A 22705-nucleotide genomic window follows, 5' to 3' on the forward strand; every position below is an offset into this window, starting at 1 on the left:
TTTTGTTAGTGGTGAAATTTGGTCGATGCATTCAGTGTTTTTTTGCGAAAAACAGCAAAACTTTTACAAACATTTTTTTGCAAAAATTTGCATTTTTACAAATTTTAATGTATCTGCTTGTAAGACAGATCGTACCACACAAAAAAAGTTACTAGTGAACATTTCCCATGTCTACGTTGTTTGAATCATTTATTAAATGTCCTTTAATTTTTCTAGGTCATTACAAGGCTTAGAAATTTAGCAGCAGTTTCTCACGAAAATTTCCAAAACCTATCATTTTTATGGACCAGTTTTGTATATGCCTCTTCCCATGACATCACCGCAGCTCTAATACAAAACACCAGTGATCGTCTGTCCGCTGTCTATAACATCATGTCCTCTCTCTATCTGAAACTGAATCTTTCTAAAACGGAGCTCCTTGTGTTCCCACCATCTACTAACCTACCTAAACCTGATGTCTCCATCTCTGTGTGGGGCACTACCATCACTCCTAAGCAGCACGCCCGCTGTCTCGGGGTTATTTTTGACTCCGATCTTTCCTTTACTCCTCACATTCAAATCACTTTCAAGCTCCTGTCATTTTCACCTCAAAAATATCTCCAGAATCCGCTCTTTTCTTACGGAGGAACCGCCAAAACTCTCATTGTTGCTCGGATTCACCCTAGTCTTGACTACTGTAGCTCATTACTAATCGGTCTTCCCCGCATTAAACTATCCCCTCTCCAATCTATCCTTAAAGGAACAGTGTCATGGCAAATAATTTTTTTATATGTTAAAGATGTTAGTGCTGTAATAAAAACGTTTATATTCATTTGTGTGTTTGTGTTTTACTGTTTCTTATTTTTACACTTTTTCTTCCCTATGGGGGCTGCCATTTTTTGTTCCATTTCTGTGTGTGTCGATTAACGACACACACAGACATGGAGTACGGCAGCCACAGTCCCATAGGGACTGTGAACGGCTCCCGTCCCATTCACGTCCGTGTACGGCGTCTGTGTGGGAACTGCGCATGCGCCGCTCCCACACAGTCCTATTCGAAATTGGCGCCGTCCGGCGCCATTTTCCTGTGGACCGGAAGTCGCGGCCGGACTGTAATATTACTACTTCCGGTAGCGGCTTCCGGACTTGTGCACATGGAACAGCGGCAGCAAAGGGACCGGACGGGCCGGAGGGAGCCGCGGCGGCAGGAGCAGGTAAGCGATTTCAATGTATGTTAGTGTTTGTGTGTGTTTACTACTGTATGTAAACCTACTACACTGTGGGTTACCTCAAAAAATGGCGACACACAGTGTAGGAGGTTAAACCTTTCAAACCCCTCGTTTATCCCGGCACTAGCCAGGATAAAGGAGGGGGGGATGCTGAGAGCTCACTAGAGCGAGAGCTTTTAACCCAATGTTGCAATGCTGCAATTTTGGGAACTAGCTCCATCTAGTGACCAAAAATGGGTAGTATTATAAATTTGAAAAAATTTATAATATTTCCTGACTCGCGAAAAAAATAAAAAAAAATTGAACAATGTTTAATCACCCACACACTAAATGTTTAAATTTAAAAAAAAACACATGTTTTTCGGGCGACACCATGCCTTTAATGCAGCAGCCAGGCTCATATTTATGACCAACCGCTACACCAACGCCTCTAATCTGTGCCAGTCACTGCACTGGTTGCCCATACCCTTCAGAATAAAATTCAAACTTATTACTCTCACCCACAAAGCTCTCCATAGTACTGCACCTCCTTACATCTCCTCCCTCATCTCTGTCTACCACCCTACTTGGGCTCTACGTTCTGCTAACGATCTTAGATTCAAATCCTCCCACTCCTGTCTCCAAGATTTTTCTCGCGCTGCACCAGTCCTCTGGAATGCGCTACCCCAGTCAAATCAGATTAATTCCCAATATCCAGTTTTAAACGTGCCCTGAAAACACATCTTTTTAAACAGGCCTATAACATTCCCTAATCTGACTCCTTTCCATGGCCCCCCTTTTAGATTAGTCATCAGAATAAGATTCCCTCACACTCCTTCTCTTCATGTCAGTCATACATGGATACTGGCTGGTGACCGGCTCATACAGCTTTATGTGTACCACCCCATGTGTATAAAAATGGCTGGACTATTGTACAGAACAAACCGGTTACACTTTGTGTCTCCCTTATTTCCTCATAGATTGTAAGCTCTTGCGAGCAGGGTCCTCACTTCTCAGGTTTGAATTGTAAATTAACTGTCACTATGTAATGTCTGATATTGTTTGTTTCATGTTCCCTCTAAATTGTATGTTGGCGCTATATAAATAAAGATTATTATTATTCTGAAGTAGCTTTGAGGGCTAATATATATATATATATACACACACACACACACACACACACACACACACACACACACACACACACACACACACACACACACACACATCACCCAGTTTTAAAAACGGCACCCTGAAGGTACTCAAAACAGAATTTAGAAAGTTTCTTAACCCTTTAGGTGTTTCACAGGGATTAAAGCAAAAGTCGAGAAATTTACAAATTATCTTTTTGTGCCGAAATTCGTATGTAATACATTTTTGTCTGTAACACAGAAGGTCTTACCAGAGAAGCACAACTCAATATTTATTGCCAAGATTCTGCAGTTTTTAGAAATATCCCACATGTGGCCCTAGTATGGTAATGGACTGAAACACGGGTCTCAGAAGCAAAGGAGCACCTAGTGGATTTTGGGGCCTCCTTTTTATAAGAATATATTTTAGGCACCATGTCAGGTTTGAAGAGGTCTTGTGGTGCCAAAACAATGGAAACCACCCAAAAGTGGCCACATTTGGAAAACTACACCCCTCAAGTATTTTTTCCTGAAAAAAATAGGTTTAATTTTTACAAGGAATAAAATGTAAAAAAAAGCACCCCAACATTTCTAAAGCAATTTCTCCCAATTACAGCAATACCCCATATGTGGTAATAAACTGCTGTTTGGACCCACGGCACGGTTCAGAATGGAAGGAGCGCCAGTTGGCTATTGGAGCCCACTTTTTTTTTTTTTTAGAAATTAAATATGCAGCGGATATAGCAATGTGAAAATTGCAATTTTTTTTCACTGATCTGCATTTTCACCACACAATATGCAAGCTGGGCGCTTGTGCCACTGGAAAATCTTCCAGGTAGGGCTTATAAGGGGGAGGCTATTTGGCTTTTGGAGCACTTATTTTACTTGGTAGTAGCTCTGTTTGGAGTATTTCAGTTTATAATGTGGGGGCATAGGTCATCTGGGCAGGGTATATAAGGGCATAATAGGAGGGGTATAAGTGGGTAAATAAAAGTATTCATAGATGTGTCGTACACTTTGAAGCAATGCTTTATGCACATGCCAGTGTCGCGCTGATAAATGGTGTCCATTCTTATTCTCTCTTTTGAAACACACACTGCACCTTTTTGGGACTTTTCCTTCTTTGCAGTTTGGGAAACTTTGCTGGATAAGTGTTCTCCTGGTATAATACGGGCACTTTCACTTCCAGTGGAGGTGCCATGGCCTTCCCCTTCCTGGTTCTCAAATACTAATGCCCTGATAACCACTTCTTGAAACTCAAGGAATGGCCATCATGATGTTTTTTGATCACCGCCTCACTAGTACCATAACTTTTTTTTCGATCCATGTTTTTATTGGTACCATTTTCGGGGGCATGCGCCTTTAGGATTACTTTTTATTACATTTTTTGGGACGCTAGTAACCAAAAAAAACAAAAACAACATTCTGGCATTATCTTTTATTTATCTTTAGTGTTCACTGTGCAGTATAAATGACACGTTACCTTTATTCCGCACGTCAGTACGTTTACGGCAATACCAAATGTATCGTTTTACTACAGGAAAGAATGTTTACCTCTGGCCTGCATATCAGGCTGTTTTTTCCTCCACGCCTTACTAGAGCCATAACATTTTTTTTATTTTTCAGTTGATGGAGCGGTGTAAGGGATTTGTTTTTAACAGGCCAAGCTATAGATTTTATTGGTACAATTTTTGGGAAGACCGCAACTATTTGATCACTTTTTATTTAATTTTTTTGAAAGCGGAAACCACCAAAAAAAATTGCAAATCTGGAATATTTTTGTTTATATTCAGCGTTCACCGTGCACGATGAATTACATGTTACATTTATTCTGCGAGTCGATAACATTACAGTGATACCATATGTATATGGTGGTTTTTTTAAATTATGTAAATACAGTGTTTGCACAAGAAAATCCCTATTTTTTTTTTTTTCTTACAAAAATAATCCCTTTTCTGTGTCGCCATATACAGAGAACCAGAACACTTATTATTGGGTCGACAAAGCTGTGCCAAGGCTTGTTTTGTGCCGGACGGGACATTTTTACTTGATCACTTTTTTTGGGGGAAAGGGGGGGGGGGGGGGGTTGTGATCTAAAAATAGCAATCCTGGCATTGTTATTCATGTTTTTTTTTTCTTACGGCATTCACTGTGCAGGATAAATTACGTGGCAGTTTTAAGGTTCGGATCTTTACGTACATGGCAAAACTAAAATGCTTGAATTTTTCGTTTTTTCCCCTGATAATAAACCTGTTATGGGAGAAAGGCATTTTTGTGTTTAACTTGAAATTTTTATACAACATTTTTATTAGTCCCACCAGGGGACTTGAAAGCAGGCCTTCAAGTCCCCTAGTGGCACGAAAAAAAGCTAAATAAAAATGTTGTATAAAGATGTCACTGATTGCTATACTAAACATTGCACTACCTAGGTAGTGCAATGTATTAGAGCTGTCAGTGTGACACTGTCAGCAAGCGTATCAGGACCTTCTGGAGGCGGGTCCTCATAGGCTTACGTACTTTGCAGACCCGGAGGCCATTGTCAGGCCTCCGGTTGCCATACCAACCATCAGCACCCCTGCGATCGCGCCGTGGTTCTGCAAATCTGCTACAAACCCCTTAAATGCAGTGGTCGCTGTTGACCGCCGCATTTAAGGGGTTAAATCGCAGTGATCACTGGTGATGGACAGCTTGCCGGTGACAGGGGCATATCAGCTGTTGGGAACAGCTGATCGCCCGATTCCCGGACACTGTCAGTTAGGACTGAGCTACCGGAACGGCTCAGCAACTGTACATCCTGGTGCGAGAATTAATCGCTCGCTAGGATGTACAATTACCGACTCGTGCGGGTGGGTGGTGGGGGGGGGGGGGGGGGTTTAATAAATTTTGGTATTGTGTCTTAACTATATTTTAGTCTACTTTCATTTTTTTCCTGTGTGTTCTGGGTAGGTTTACTATACAGAATCTCAAATAGAGACAGCAGCAACACTCCAAAATAAAAATGGATTTATTCACAACAACGTTTCACCTTCCCAATTAAGGCCCCCCCCCTCCATTCCGCCCCACAGAGGAATGGTCTTTCAGTTTCCCAGTACATTATATGAAAGATTAAGTGGTGCCATAAAAAAAAACTACAACTTGTCCTGCAAAAAACAAATCCCTCATATGGCTATGTCAAAGGAAAAAAAAAGAAAAAAAATAAAAGTTATGGCTTTTGGAAGGCGGGGAGGAAAAACCGAAAATGGAAATAAGAAAAAATGGCTGCATCTCCGAGGGGTTAATATGATTTGCAAATAACTGTGCACTAAATCAGAGAATGCAGTGGGAATATTGCTCAGGGCTCGTTGCCCTACAATGCCAAGTACGTTTTTTCCCCCCACTCTAACTGGAATAAATCTGCGAGATCACGCTGTGCGAGTAAGTCCCACAGAAACTTTACCAAAGAATCAGGAGTGTGAATAGACATCGCTTCCTGGCTGGAGGCGATGTCTATTCACTCTCAAGACACTTCAGTAAAGTTAGTGTGGGAGCATGTGACAGCACAGCGAGATCATGCTGTGCAGTGAAAGAAGCTGGCCATGAATGGAGAAGTGTACCCCCTGAAGAAGCTATACGCGAAACGAGTGTTGGGGCACCACTTTGTTCACTGCGTCATACCACTACGCCACTGAATATGGGTAAGCACATGACAACGGCTGTCAGGCTTTTTAGAAGGCTAATGCACTGTCTATGTCTACTGGACGTGAATTGTGACTTCCTGTTACTTTCACTTTTTCTTCTCTTTTCTGCCCTGACATATGCCAAGTTACGAGTATGTTTCTGAGAGTGATTTCTTTATGTCATATATCACATGTACTGAACTTCTATTCATGTCATGTACTACCTGTACTCAATTCTTATCAAATGTATTTTCATTGTTGATCTAGTTATTAATGTATTTTCGATTCCTGTGTTGATCAATAAAGATTTTGTACTTTCTTAAAGAGGCTCTGTCACCAGATTTTGCAACCCCTATCTGCTATTGCAGCAGATAGGCGCTGCAATGTAGATTACAGTAACGTTTTTATTTTTAAAAAACGAGCATTTTTGGCCAAGTTATGACCATTTTCGTATTTATGCAAATGAGGCTTGCAAAAGTCCAAGTGGGTGTGTTTAAAAGTAAAAGTCCAAGTGGGCGTGTATTATGTGCGTACATCGGGGCGTTTTTAATACTTTTACTAGCTGGGCATTCTGAAGAGAAGTATCATCCACTTCTCTTCAGAACGCCCAGCTTCTGCCAGATCACGCTGTGACGTCACTCACAGGTCCTGCATCGTGTCAGACGAGCGAGGACACATCGGCACCAGAGGCTTCAGTTGATTCTGCAGCAGCATCGGCGTTAGCAGGTAAGTCGATGTAGCTACTTACCTGCAAACGCTGATGCAGCTGCAGACTCAACTGTAGCCTCTGGTGCCGATGTGTCCTCGCTCGTCTGACACGATGCAGGACCTGTGAGTGACGTCACAGCGTGATCTGGCAGAAGCTGGGCGTTCTGAAGAGAAGTGGATGATACTTCTCTTCAGAACGCCCAGCTAGTAAAAGTATTAAAAACGCCCCGATGTACGCACATAATACACGCCCACTTGGACTTTTACTTTTAAACACACCCACTTGGACTTTTGCAAGCCTCATTTGCATAACTACAAAAATGGTCAACTTGGCCAAAAATGCTCGTTTTTTAAAAATAAAAACGTTACTGTAATCTACATTGCAGCGCCGATCTGCTGCAATAGCAGATAGGGGTTGCAAAATCTGGTGACAGAGCCTCTTTAAACATTTGGATACTTTGAACTCTTTTTCTCAAGTTTATATATACTATTGTCTGGAGTTCGTATCTCCGAAATATTGTGGGTGGTTGAGACTTTGTATCCCACCCCTATACACGTGTCCTGTGCGACTTTTTCGTCAAACTATACTTCTCTTTACAACGCCCACTTGGTCAAAAGTTAAAAAAAACGCCCAGTTGGGTATTAAGAAATTAATTAGCATAAATCTAAATTGTTCATAACTTGCTCAAAAATGATTGTTTTTCAAAATAAAAACCACTTATCTACATTACAGCGCCGATCAGATTATGTAGGAGATAGGTAGGAACTCAATCTGGTGACAGAGCTACTTTAACTGGGGGCTGCCATTTTTTTTTTTTTCTTGTGTAGGTCTGTTCAACACAGACAGACAGACGCACGCACGCAGCTACAGGCCATACGAACGGCTGCCGTTCGCATGTCCTCTGCTTCTGTCATCTAGCTCTGTACAGTTCAGAGCGACCAGCATAGAAGCAGGCTTATAGGGGGAAAGCCGGCGCCATTTGAGACCAGCCACAGTGCGCGCGGGTGCTGTGCGACTGTGCTTGTGGAGACCTCTAGTATTTATTGTGGCACAGGGAGAAGACAGAAGACTGCTGTAGGTGAGTATAAGCATTTTGATTTTTCATATTGCTAACTTTATTTTTTGCGTTTTGCAGGTTCCACTGGACCTATTGGACTAGATCATCGATTCGGTGGACTACTGCGATGATAGAAGTGTTTTTTGTTTTTTTTTAATAAAATGGTTAACGAGGGTTTTGAGGGGGGGAGTTTTAATTTCAATAAAAATATGTTAGGTCTCTGATTTTTTTTAAATACTTTATTAGCACCTGGATAAGGCGGAGCTAAGTTTGAGCCAGTAAAGAGGCTCGCACTAATCCCCATTATTTACCTGGTATCCATCGCCACCAGGGGTATCGGGAAGAGCCAGGCCCAATACAGTACCCGACCAGCCGTTGTGATGACCAGGCACAGGGGCGGCTGCAGGCCTTATGGTATTATTAGGCAGGGAAGGGCCAAACCGATGCCACTTCCCACTCTTGTAATGCTAACCCGCTGCTGCTGTGTTGTATTGTATCGGGCTGGTTGTGAAAATGGGGGGGGGGGGGGGGGGGCCATGTATTTTTTTTGTATATATATTATATATATTTTTTTTTTTTTTTTTTAATTATTCAAAAATGACCCCATTGTCATAATTCTCCCCCATTTTCATAACCAGCCAGATACAACACAGCAGCAGTCTAGCATTACCAGGGTGGAAAGGGCCACTGTTTTTGGCCTTTCCCAGCCTAATAATACCCGCTTGCGGCCACCTCAGTGCCCGACCATCAGTACAGGTGGTCTGGTACTGGATCGTACCCGGCTCTTCTCGATACCCCCTGTGATAATGAGGGGTTAGTTCTAGCCTTTTTACTGGCTAACATGAAGCCCCGCCTTAGTAATGAACGTCATCAAACAGACAACAGCCATTATCAAGGTGCTAATAAAGTATTTAAAAAAAAACAGTCATAAGAAAACATTTTTATTGAAATAAAAACTCCCCCACACAATCAAAACATTTTATAAAACAAAAAAACGTAGATGGCAGTAGTCCAACGAATCCACGACAGTCCAATAGGTCCAGCGAAACCTACAAAAAAAAGTTAGGCCTCAAGCACACTTCAGTGAAATGCTTCCGTGTGCTAACAGTTTTTTTTTACCGGGTAGCACCCTGATTCTATAGGGCCATGCAAAATTCCTTGGTGTTTTTTTTTTTGCAGTTTTCTTTGGTGCTTTTTGCAAGTTTTTGGGCACATAGTTAGGACTAACTAAATAATTGATCAAACGCTTCTTTTTTACGCCACACTTATTTTTAAAACCCTCTTGCGTAAAAAAACTAAACAGCTCGCTTTCCAATTGATGTAAACGGGAAGCTTAACCCCTTCCCTCTTTGGCCGCTTTTGACCTTCCTGACAGAGCCTCATTTTTCAAATCAGACATGTTTCACTTTATGTGGTAATAACTCCGGAATGCTTTTACCTATCCAAGTGATTCTGAGATTGTTTTCTCGTGACACATTGGACTTTATGTTACTGGCAAAATTTGCCCGATACATTCAGTATTTAATTGTGAAAAACACCAAAATTTAGCGAAAAACTGCAAAAAATTGCATTTTTCTCAATTTAAATGTATCTGCTTGTAAGAAAGGCAGTTATACCACACAAAAATGTTGCTAACTAACATCCCCCATATGTCTACTTTAGATTGGCATCGTTTTTTGAACATCATTTTATTTTTCTAGGACGTTACAAGGCTTAGAACTTTAGCAGCAATTTCTCACATTTTCAAGAAAATTTCAAAATGCTATTTTTACAGGGGCCAGTTCAGTTGTGAAGTGGCTTTGAGGTCCTTAGATATTAGAAACCCCCAATAAGTCACCCCATTTTAAAAACTGCACCCCTCAAAGTATTCAAAACAGCATTTAGAAAGTTTCTTAACCCTTTAGACATTACGCAGGAATTAAGGCAAAGTAGAGGTGAAATTTACAAAGTTCATTATTTTTTTCCAGAAATTCATTTTGAATCCATTTTTTTTGTACCACAGAACGTTTTACACAAGAAATGCAACTCAATATTTATTGCCCAGGTTCTGCAGTTTTAGGAAATATCCCACATGTGGCTCTAGTGTGCTACTGGACTGAAGCACCGGCCTCAGAAGCAAAGGAGCACCTGGTGGATTTTGGGTCTCCTTTTTATTCGAATATATTTTAGGCACCATGTTAGCTTTGAACAGGTCTTGTGGAACTAAAACAGTGGAAACCCCCGAAAAGTGACCCCATTTGGGAAACTACACCCCTCGAGGAATTTATCTAGGGGTGTAGCAAGCATTTTGACCAGCCAGTTTTTTTGCAAAAATTTTTGGAACTAGGCCATGAAAATCTACATTTTTTCAAATAAAATGTAGGTTTAGCTAAATTTTTTTCATTTCCAAAAGAACTAAAGTAGAAAAAGCACCATAAAATTTGTAGAGCAATTTCTCCCGAGTAAAACAATACCCCACATGTGGTAATAAACGGTTATTTGGACACACGGCAGGGCTTAGAATGGAAAGAGCGCCATTTGGCTCTTGGAGCTCAAATTTAGCAGGAATGGTTTGCGGAGGCCATGTCGCATTTGCAAAGCCCCCTAGGGGACAAAACAGTGGAAACCCCCAACAAGTGACCCCATTTTGGAAACTATACCCCTCGGGGAATTTATCTAGGGGTGTAGCAAGCAATTTGACCGGCCAGTTTTTTTGCAAAAATTTTTGGAATTAGGCCATGAAAATGAAAATCTACATTTTTTCAAATAAAATGTAGGTTTAGCTAATTTTTTTTCATTTCCACAAGGACTAAAGGAGAAAAAGCACCATAAAATTTGTAAAGAAATTTCTCCCGAGTAAAACAATACCCCACATGTGGTAATAAACGGTTGTTTGGACACACGGCAGGGCTTAGAAGGGAAAGAGCGCCATTTGGCTTTTGGAACTCAAATTTAGCAGGAATGGTTTGCGGAGGCCATGTCGCATTTGCAAAGCTCCTGAGGGGACAAAACAGTGGAAACCCCCAACAAGTGACCCCATTTTGGAAACTACACCCCATGAGGAAATTATCTAGGGGTACAGTGAGCAGTTTGACCCCACAGGTGTTTTACAGAACTTATTGGAAGTAGGCCGTAAAAATGAAAATCTATATTTTTTCAAATAAAATGTAGGTTTAGGTATTTTTTTTTCATTTCCACAAGGACTGAAGGAGAAAAAAACACCATAAAATTAGTAAAGCAACTTTTCCCGAGTAAAACAATACCCCACATGTGGTCACAAACATCTGTTTGGACACACGGTAGGGCTCAGAATGGAACTAGCACCATTTGGATTTTGGATAGTGTCTGGGCGCCATGCCACAACTGCTGAGCCCCTGTAGTACTAGTACAGTGGAAACACCCCAAAATTGACTCCATTTGGGAAACTGCACCCCCTGAGGAATCATCTAGGGGTATAGTGAAAATTTTGATCCCAAAGGGTTTTTGCTGAATTAGAATTAAGCTACGAAAATGAAAAATAATTTTTTTTTCCAACAAGATGTAGTTTTAGATCAACATTTTTCATTTTTACAAGGAATAAAGAAGAAAAAGCACCCCAACATTTATAAAGTAATTTCTCCCGAGTACGGTAACACCCCATATGTGGTTATAATCAGCTGTTTACATATATGGGAGCAATCGGAAGAAAAGGAGCGGTATTTATCTTTTGGAGCGTAGATTTTTCTGGAATGGTTTGCGGACACCATGTTGCATTTGCAAAACCCCTGATGTACCAACCAAAAGTGACCCCGTTTTAGAAACTACACCCCTAAAGGCATTTATCAAGGGGTGTAGTGAGAATTTAGACTCCACAGGTGTTTTTCAGAAATGAATACGCAGTGGATTGTGCAAAGTGAAAATTGCAATTTTTCCACTGATCTGCCCATTCACCGCACAATATGTTGTGCCCCTAGAGAATCTTACCCCATAAATTGTTAAGCGGGTTCTCCCGGGTATGGTAATGCCTTACTTGTGGCCATAAATTGCTGTTTGGGCACACTGTAGGGCTAAGAAGGGAAAGACCGCCATTTTGAGAATGGATTTTGCTTGGTAATAGTTCTGTTTAGTGTTTTGCTGGTATTTCCGTTTATAATGTGGGGGTATATGTAATCTGTGCGGAGTACATCAGGGCATAATAAGAGGGTATAATAATGCGGTAAATAATACAATTATCCATTGATGTGCGTTACGCTGTGAAGCGATCCGTTATGCACAGGCCGGTGTCACACTGATAAACGGTTTTCTTTCTCACTCCCCTTCTGTAACGCTCTGCACCTTTTGGGGACTTTCTCCTTCGTAGTTTGGGAAATATTACTGGGAAAGTTTTGCGCTGGTATAATACGGGCGCCCTCGCTTCCAGTGGATGTGCTATGTCCCTTCCCTTTCCTAGTTCCTAAATACTATGGCCCTGAAACTGAAGGAATGTTCCCCTCCGGCCTGCGCATTGAGATATGTTTTTCCATCACCGCATTACTAGTGCCGTAACTTTTTTGTTTTTCAGTTGATTGAGCGGTGTGCGGGCTTGTTTTTTGCGAGACGGGCTGTAGATTTTATTGGTACCATTTTAGAACACATACGACTTTTTGATCACATTTCATTTTTTGGTAAAGGAAATTACCAAAAACAAGCAATTCTGGAATGGTTTTTAATTTTTTTTTTATCGGCATCCACAGTGCGCCCTAAATTACATGTTAGCTTTATTCTGCGGGTCGATACGATTATGGCGATACCAAATTTATATAGTTTTTTTTATGTATTGCAGCTTTTGCACAATAAAATCACTTGTTTTATAAAATCATTTGTTTTCTGTGTCGACATATTGAAAGACCCATAACTTTATTATTTTTGCGTGCACAAAGCGGTGTCAGGGATTATTTTTTGCGGCACGGATTGTCGTTTTTTATTAGTACATTTTGGAGTAAATGTGACTTTTTGATCACTTTTTATAGCATTTTTTGGAAGGAGATGTGACCTAAAAACAAATATTCTGGTGTTGTTTGTCATGGTTTTTTTTTACGGTGTTCACCGTGCGGGATAAATTACATAATTGTTTTGTAGTTTGGGTCGTTACGTACGCGGCGATACCAATTATGTATAGTTTTTTTTTATGTATTGCGGCTTTTGCACAATAAAATCACTTGTTTTATAAAATCATTTGTTTTCTGTGTCGCCATATTCTAAGACCCATAACTTTTTTATTTTTGCGTGCACAAAGTGGTGTCAGGGATTATTTTTTGCGGGACGGATTGTCGTTTTTATTAGTACTATTTGAGTAAATGTGACTTTTTGATCATTTTTATAGCATTTTTTGGAAGGACCTAAAAACAAAGATTCTGGCGTTGTTTTTCATGTGTTTTTTTTTTACGGCGTTCACCGTGCGGGATAAATTTCATAATAGTTTTGTAGTTTGGGTCGTTACGGACGCGGCGATACCAATTATGTATAGTTATTTTTAATTTTTACGGTTTTTCCCATAATAAAAGACTTACTATGGGAAAAAAGTCAGTTTAGCTTTATTTTTATTTGAAACGTGTGTTTTTATTGTTTTACCACATTTTTATTATCTTTTTTTTACTTTTCTGACTTGTCCCACTAGGGGACATGAGGGCCTGATGCCCCGATCGCTACGTAGTGCAGTGTATTAGCGCTGTCAGTTATTCACTGACAGCAAGCCGTCTGCGGCGTGTCCTCATCGGCTCCCGTACAAGGCAGACTCGGACGCCATTTTCTGGCATCCGATTGCCACAGCAAGCCAGCGATTGCATCACTGGGTTGCCGGTAGGGTGAAAACCTATCAGATGCTGCGCTCTACTATTGAGCGCAGCATCTGAGGGGTTAATCTGCCGGATCGGAGAGTAGCTCCGGTCCTGGCAGTTACAGGAGGGTGCCAGCTGTATAATACAGCTGTCACCCCGCGGTGATGGTGCCGGCTCTGCTTCTGAGCCCGCACCATCACTGCGCCGTACATATACGGCGCTTTGCGGGAAGCACCTCCCGACATCGCCGTAAATGTACGGCGCATGTCGGGAAGGGGTTAATCAAGTGTTTGACACTTTTCTCACGTGCTTTTTGACATTTTGTGTGTGCTTTTTGGCGCATAATTAGGACTCCCATTGACTATGGAAACATTTGGCGTGTTTTACGTGCAAAGGAGTTGACTCTACACTCATTTATTTACACAACGTATTCTTTTAAAACCACGTGTGTAAAAAACAAACACACACGTATATACGTACTAACAGCACGCTTTACCATTTATGTAAATAAAAAGATTAATCTAGCGGTTTTCTTATGTGGTTTTTAGCACATAAAATGCGCCAAAATACCACGTCAAATACACGCCGTGTGAACCTGTCAACTGAAAAGTCATTCACCACGGGGTCTCCCTCTTGATTTCTATCATTCTTAGCCATTTGGGGTGTCCTATAGCTTCTACCAGCTGCCATTGTAAAAACACTCCCAAAATAGGAGCCGGACAATGCTTAGCAATTTAAAGACCCGTATTTTTAGCTAAAAGCCAGGAAAAGGTAGGGGGGTGAGATTACAGCAGCTGTAGGTCAGGCTGCTCTGCCTGATTCACCTTGCTGTAATTCTGGGAAGTGCTTCCTCTAGTGGCCAACATAGGAAAACATGTCAAATTACTATTTAATTTTTAATGCTTTCCACCTTGTGGAAGAAAAAAAACAATTGCAGCAAAAAAAAAACAAAAAAAAAAACAAAAACAATTAAATAAAAATAAGTAACTTATTTAAAAAAAGAAACAAATACAAATTAATTTACGACATTCCCTTTAAAGATACCTGTATCTGAAGTGCCACTGTCTCAAGACAGTCACTAAGTAATTTGCAGTTAGCAGCAGGAGATATCTATTTGGGTATGTCCACACAGCTCGAAAAAATCGGAAGCAGAACGCCTTCAAACATCTGCCCATTGATTTCAATAGGAAAACCGGCGTTCTGTTCCGACGGGGCGTTTTATTACTTGGCCATTTTGAAAACTGGCCACGTTGAAAAAAATACACGTGAAAAAGTGCATGTCACTTCTTGAGCCATTTTTTCATGGACTATAGAAAACCAGCTCCAAAAACAATCGTAAAAAATGCCACAAAAAAACGCTATTTAAAAAAAAAAAAAAAAACAGCTGAAAAGCAAGAGCCGTTTTCCCTTGAAAACCGCTCCGTATTTTCAGACATTTTTTGCAAAGTGTGTGAACACAGCCTTATAGTCAACAGGGCAAACCTATTGATTATTCTACGAGCTCTGGAAAGTTCAGAGTATTGCGAAAAAACTAAATTCCAGGACTCTACAGGCACACATTGGGTTAGAAAAAAAGTGTATCTTTTTATTATTCAATACATTAAAGATCAGTTTAGGAAAAAAGGGAAAATACTTTTTTCAGCGATATTATCGGACACAGCAATATACAAAAATGATAAAAGCACCACCTGGCCATCTGTGCGCATTTTGTAAGTTTTTGGGCACGTAGTTAGGACTCCCACTGACTGATCAATTCTTTGGTACATAAAATGCGCCAATTACTCCAAAACGCTTTTTTACGCCACACGATTTTTAAAAAAACGCTTGCATAAAAAACTAACAGCTCGCTTTCCCATTGATGTAAATGGGAAGCTTAATCAAGCGATTGACGCTTTTCCAACGTGTTTTGACACATTTCGCACGTTTTTTTTACAATTTTATTTACTTATGCACATTCCTATTTACAGCCTATTATCCTGGCGCACCTGGCCAGGATTATAGGCTATACAAAGAAACATAATTTACTTATGCACATTCCTATTTAAGGACAGAGTATTAACAGAAAATAAAACCTACATATGCCAAGCTATATTTGCCCAATAAAACCCTCGAGGACCCTGATAATTTTGGCCTTGAGGACCAGATTTTACCACTTTGGAATGTGGAATGTCACTTTATCTGGGAATAAATTAGTAGTGCTTTTGTGCATACAAGTAATTCTGACACTTGGAAGTCAGCCCTGATGTCAGAAGCTTCCCCAGGGCCACTGTTTCCAAGCAAGCTGCAGGGGCGTTGGGGCTGTTCGGCTGTCCAATTACACTGTATGCATATGCAGTGGGATACGTCGCAGCCTTCCTTTGGATGTATACGTCGGGGAAAGCAATTAAGACAATGTTAAAGAGAATGTAACTGGAAAACGAAAGAATATTCAAAGCAAGAAAGAACAGCTACAAGGCTGTAGTAACATTATTTTTGGTCGTACGTCATCTCTTTAGCCCCATCAATCCCTATATATAAGGGACGAACGTTCCAAGTGATGTCGTGCACCAAAATAGGCCACTGCCTGGAAAGTTAGGAACCAAAATGTGCACAAAACAAATCACCAGCAGAATATATAAAGGGGCAGTGTCCACCAATCTAGAGATACACGTAAAGAATCAGTAGTCCCCAAAATAATGTCAGCATTATTAGCAGTATTGTCAGGTCCTAAGTGCACACAAAAACCTACTTAAAACAGTAAAACTTATAGTGCTTAGATACGAAACAGCTTGGTTTTTAGAAACTCTCCAAATAAAATATATTATGTCCATATCACCAAACAGTAATACTAATGACACCCACAGCTTTATATGGAAAGATAGTTCTATCAGCAAAAAAAAAAAAAAAAAAAAAAACAAGTGGAAAATTTTGTAATGAAAAAAAGTGACAAAAAGAATGAAATTAATAACTAAAACATTTAATGGCAAAAGGCATAAATAAAATTTGTAATTTATTGATGGATACATTCGAAAACATTCCTTCATGCAAAGCTCTGGTTTTGAGGGGCATTTGTTGAAATGGCATGTTGTGTCATTTCAGAGGCCCCTCTTCATACACACGGGGAATCTATTTTCTGGATGTCTCTTTTTTACTTCTGGGGATACCCAGGAGGTGCTGCCCAGGGATATTTCTACTCACCTCCCTCCCTCAACTTAGTTTCCCCACATCCTTCACCTGGTCTCCAAAAATTGTAAAACTTTTAAAAGGGGTTTTCTTAGAACCATAAATTGGGGTGCCCCACCAATCGTGAGAATGGGGGTTTCGATCTACCACAGCCTCCTTACAGGCGACTGAATGGAGTGGCGGTCGAGCATGCACCCACTGCTGCATATAAGTTCTATGAGAATGACGGAAACAGCCGAGCGCACTACTCACCTGTCTTTCCTGTAAACTTTAAACGGAGCGGCAGCTCTATTCAATGTCCTCCTCACTGAGGTCGAACAGTGAGGAGAAACAGGGGGTTCAGTATCCCTGTTCTCACAATCGTTGGGGGTCCCAATAAGAAAATGATCAGCTGTCCTGTGGATAGGTGCTAATGATTCTGGGAAAACCCCTTTAATAACTTTTTCAAGGTATTCCAGACTCCTAGACTAATTCCCGGAACATCAATATAAAATAAAATTGAGTAGTACCTTCCCAATTAGGTACACTGACCATTTTTTGTACCATAGTCTTTTGTATAGCACAGTATGGCTTTATCATCTGATCTGCCAAATTCACGCCTCCCATATATTTATGGTACACCTGTATGAGCACTAGGACTGGGCTCTGCAGGTGTTATGGATTGACGTTAACATCACAAAATGAGCTTGTGTATCGGACTGACTCAATTTAGGGTCACTTCACACGTTGCGTAAATACTGCAGATTTGAAAGCTGCAGCATAATTGTAAAGGATCTGCCAGACACCGCTTCTGTGTCGACGCCCGTGGTTAGTCAGTCTGCATCTGCTCCTAGGTCTGATAGAGTGACTCGATCTGCTACGACTCAGGCTGGTAGGCTGAGGACTGGGAGAACCTATCACAGCCTGGCCAGACGGTTCTAGCTCCCGCCCTCGGTCTATTTATACCTTCATTTCCTGCTCTTCCTTCGCCTGTGATTCTGTCTGGTTTCGTGATTCTGTCTGGTTTCCTGGCTCTGCTGTTCCTGCTAGTACTATTTACCTCTGCTTCTAATTGACCCTGGCTTTACTGACTACTCTCCTCTGAGTTTGGTACCTCGGACACTCCTGGTTTGACTCGGGTCGTTCACTACTCTTGTTGCTCACGGTGTTGCCGTGGGCAACTGCCCCATTTCCCTTAGCTTCTGTGTATCCTTATCTGTCTGTCGTGCACTATTGAGCGTAGGGACCGTCGCCCAGTTGTACGCCGTCGCCTAGGACAGGCCATGCAAGTAGGCAGGGACCGAGTGGCGGGTAGATTAGGGCTCACCTGTCTGTCTCCCTACCCCGACATTACAATAATACAGTAGCGCAAAGTGGATGAGATCAAACAAATCTCATCTAAACGCTGCATAAATGCGGAGCTGAAAAACCACTCAGAAATGTTTTACCAATTGAATTCAATGGGGAGGTAAATTCCGAGAAAATAAAAGATGCAGCATGTGTTTGTGGCAGAATCCACAAAAAAAAAAAAAAAACAATGCAGAGAAAAACAAACAAAAAAAGTACACTTACCCAGAAGCCGGTGTTTCTTCCTCCAGGCCAGCCTCCATGGATGATCCCATGTAACCGCTGCAGCCAATCACAGGGTGCAACAGTAACATGGGATGAAATGTCATGAAGTGCCCCATGGTAAACATTTTTATTCCTCTGTGGAGTCTTCCGCAGCGGACATTCCAGCCGGAAGAGTGCACCACAAATTTTTGACGTTTTTTGGCCGGAATTCTCTGTGGCACACAGGGCAGATGTGCTTTTACGCAGCGTATCCGTGCTGTGTGAACATACCGTACACATTTTATTGCCATTTGTGACTAGATTGCTTGAAAAAAATATTTTTTCGTTAGAATTTGTTGGATTTGAGGACGCCAGAACTGGATTTTGGTATAATGGGATGTCAGATTAATAGCTAAAAACTGTTAATCATATAAATTTGGGCAACCTTTACATTTTCAAAAAAAAAGAAGAAAAAAATTGGGATTTACCAAGACTTCGGCTACTCTCACATGAGCAAGACAGATTTATGTGCTTAAAAAAACACGCGTAAATCTGTCCGTGTGTGCTGCGTTTTTGCATCAGTGTGCTTTGCCTGTGGCAAGCACTTTTTTTTTCAATGTAATTGATGCGTGAAACACTGACAGCGCACTGATGTCGTCCGTGTTCTGTCCATGGTTTTCACGCACCCATTGACTTTAATGGGAGGCTAGGTGCGTGAAAACGCACCAATAAAGGACATGCAGTGAGTTTCACGCAACGGACACACGCTGCGTGAAAAAAAAATGCTATGTGTGAACAGCCCCATTGAAATCAATGGGTCCGTGTGCTGTGCGATGTTTCAACGCACAGTACACGGACGAGAACCACACTTGTCTGAATGAGTATTACGTTGATTTTATTTTAGAGTCCAGTGGCAGAGGTAAACACTAAAATTTCTGGTATACACATGGTTGAGGACAACCATATAGGGACACTTGTGCTGCTTTTTCCCGGATCACTAGTCCTGCTCAGTCTTTGAAAGTGTTCGTCACCATTGGAGGAGAACCAGAACTGTAATAGTACGGTGCAGGTCAGCAGCCGATTGCTGCAATCGCTGTACTATAACAGCGCAGGTCCTCAAGGAATTAAGGGGGAAAAACTTAACCCCTTTAGGACTGAGCCTGTTTTGGCCTTCAGGACGAAGCAGATTTTTCAAATCTGACATGTGTCACTTTGTGGTAATAACTCCGGAATGCTTTTACCTTTCCAAGTGATTCTGAGATTGTTTTCTAGTGACATATTGTACTTTGTTAGGGAAAAAATGTGGTCAATAAATTCAATATTTATTTGTAAAAAACACCAAGATTTAGAGAAAATTAGCAAAAATTAGCATTTTTCAAAATGTAAATGTATTTGCTTGTAAGACAGATAGTAATACCGCACAAAATACTTACTAGTTTATATTTGCCATATGTCTACTTTATGTTTGCATTGTTTTTTGAACACTTATTTTTCTAGGACGTTACAAGGCTTAGAACTTTAGCAGCAATTTCTCATATTTTCAAGAAAATTTCAAAAGCCTATTTTTTTCAGGGACCAGTTAAGTTCTAAAGTGGCTTTGAGGGCCCTATATATTAGAAAGTCCCCATAAATCACCCCATTTTGAAAACGGCACCCCTCAAAGTATTCAAAACAGCATTCAGAAAGTGTTTTAACCCTTTAGGCGTTTCACAGGAATTAAAGCAAAGTAGAGGTGAAATTTACAAATTTCATTTTTTTTTTTTCGAAAATTCATTTGTAATAGTTTTTTCTGTACCACAGAAGGTTTTACCAGAGAAACGCAACTCAATATTTATTGCCCAGATTCTGCAGTTTTTAGAAATATCCCACATGTGGTCCTAGTGCGGTAATGGACTGAAACACAGGCCTCAGAAGCAAAGGAGCACCTAGTGGATTTTGGGGCCTCTTTTTCTAAAATATATTTAGGCACCATGTCAGGTTTGAATAGGTCTTGTGGTACCAAAACAGTAAAGACTCCCCAAAAGTGACCCCATTTTGGAAACTATACCCCTCAAAGAATATATTTATGGGTATAGTTCGCATTTTGAACCCACATTTTTTTTGCTACATTTATTTGAATTAGTATGTGAAGATGAAAATCTACTTTTTTTGTGAAAAAACGTAGACATTTTAAATTTTTACAAGGAATAAAAGTAGAAAAACACCCCAACATATATATGTAAAGCCATTTCTTCCGATTATAGTAATACCCCATATGTGGTAATAAACTGCTGTTTGGACCCACAGCAGGCCTCAGTAGAGAAGGAGCACCATTTGGATTTTGGATTTCTGATTTTGCTGGAATAGTTTTCAGTGCCGTGTCGCGTTTGCAATGCACTGGAGGGATGAAACCAGTGGAAACCCCCCAAAAGTGACCCCATTTTGGAAACTACACCCCTCAAGGAATTTCTCTAGGGGTAAAGTTAGCATTTTGACCCCACAATTGTTTTGCTGAATTCTTTGGACTTAGTCTGTAAAGGTAAAAATCAACTTTTTTTCTGTAAGAACTTAGACATTTTTAATTTTTACAAGGATTAAAGGAGAAAAAGCATAATAATAGTAAACTGCTGTTTGGACCCACACCGGGGCTTAGAAGGGAAGGAGCGCTATTTGGCTTTTGGAGCTCAAATTTAGCTGGAATAGTTTTTGGGTGTCATGTCGAATTTGCAAAGCCACTGAGAGACCGAAACTGTGGAAGCCCCCCAAAAGTAACCCCATTTGGGAAACTACACCACTTAAGGAATCTATCTAGGGGTATAGTGAGCATTTAGGCCCCACACATCTTTTGCAGAATTTATTCGAATTAGGCCGTGAAAATTAATATCAACATGATTTCCACTAAAATGTTGAATTTTTTTCAATTTCACAAAGGATAAATGAGAAAATGCACCCCAACATTTGTAAAGCAATTTCTCCCGAGTACACCTATACCTCACATGTGGTCATAAATGTTTTTTCATTAGAAAGTAATTAACCCTTTCCGAACTGATCCATGTTTTGCTTTTTCGTTATTCCTCCCCGCTTTCCGAGAGCCACAACTTTTTTATTTTTCTGTCAATAGAGAGGTGTGAGGGCTTATTTTTTGCGGGACGTGCTGTCGTTTTTATTGGTATCATTTTTTGGTACATAAGACTTTGAGCACTTTTTATTACATTTTTTGGTAGACCCAAGGTGATCAAAAAACTGCGATTTTGCAGTATAAAATTCTTTATTTTTCAAGGCGTTCACCGAGCGAGTTCAATAATGGTATATTGTAATAGTTTGGACTTTTATGGACGCAGCGATACCAATTTTGTGTATTTTTTTACATTACTTTAGAGAAAAAATGGGTTTCTTTTTGGACTTTAAATATTTATTTAATTTTTTCGACTAATAATAACTATTTACTTTTGTTTTTACATATTTTATTAGTCCCCCTAGGAGACTTGAACCAGCGATCGTTAGATGACTGGTAGAATACACTGCAATACTAATGTATTGCAGTAGATTGTCATTTTTACAGGCTCCTGTAACAGCGCGATCGCTGTTTCTGTCCGTTAGTCCCGGGTCCCGGGTCTGACACCTGCAGCGTATGGCGCGGGCTCAGTGAGTGAGACGCTCCATATATCACCCTCCACACACCACGACATGCTATTAAGTCATGGTGCGCGAAGGGTTTAATGCGCAGCGGATGATGCAGAGTGAAAATTTAAATTTTCCACTGATGTGCCATTTTAGTGCACTATATGTTGTGCCCAGTTTGTGCCACAAATACCTCAAAATATTAACCGGGTTCTCCCGGGTATGGCGATGCCATATCGGTAGACGTAAACGGCTGTTTGGGCACGCTGTAGGGCTCAGAAGGGAGGGAGCGCCATTTGGCTTTTGTAGCACAGATTTAGCTTGTTAGTAGTTCTGTTTGGCGTTTTGCTGGTATTTCCGTCTATAATGTGGGGGCATATGTAGGCTGGGCAGAGTACATCAGGGCATAATAAGAGGGTATAATAATGGGGTAAATAAATAATAATCCGCAGATATGTGGCCAGTGTCGCACTGATAAACGGTGCCCAATCTTATCCGCTTTTGGAACGCTCTGCTCGTTTTGCATCGCCATAATCTGGGAGCCGGAATTTTTTCACCACCGGAGCTGCGTGAGGGCTTAATTGTTGTGGGACAATCTGTAATTTTCATTGGTACCATTTTGGGGTACATGCGATATTGTTGATCACTTTTTATTCCATTTTTCGGAAAGCCAGGTGACCAAAAACCATCAATTCTGACAATGATTTTTATTTATTTTTTTACGGCGTTTACCCTGGGCTATAAATTACCATTATATTTTATTCTGCGGGTTGGTAAGATTACGGCGATACCATATGTATATAAGTTTTTTTATGTTTTGCAGCGTTTGCGCAATAAAATCACTTATTTAGAAAAGAAACAATTTTTTGTGTCACCATATTCTGAGAGCCATAAGTTTTT

The 22705-nt window shown here is 40.6% G+C and overlaps 1 protein-coding gene across 7 annotated transcripts in view; it reads right to left on the reverse strand.

The window, feature by feature from the left end:
• Window positions 1-22705, reverse strand: part of KMT2E (lysine methyltransferase 2E (inactive)) — a 137136-nt gene that overhangs the window by 81464 nt on the left and 32967 nt on the right. The gene's annotated exons all lie outside the window — the stretch shown is intronic.

Source organism: Rhinoderma darwinii, chromosome 3 (genome assembly GCF_050947455.1).
Source record: "Rhinoderma darwinii isolate aRhiDar2 chromosome 3, aRhiDar2.hap1, whole genome shotgun sequence".
NCBI lineage: Eukaryota > Metazoa > Chordata > Amphibia > Anura > Rhinodermatidae > Rhinoderma > Rhinoderma darwinii.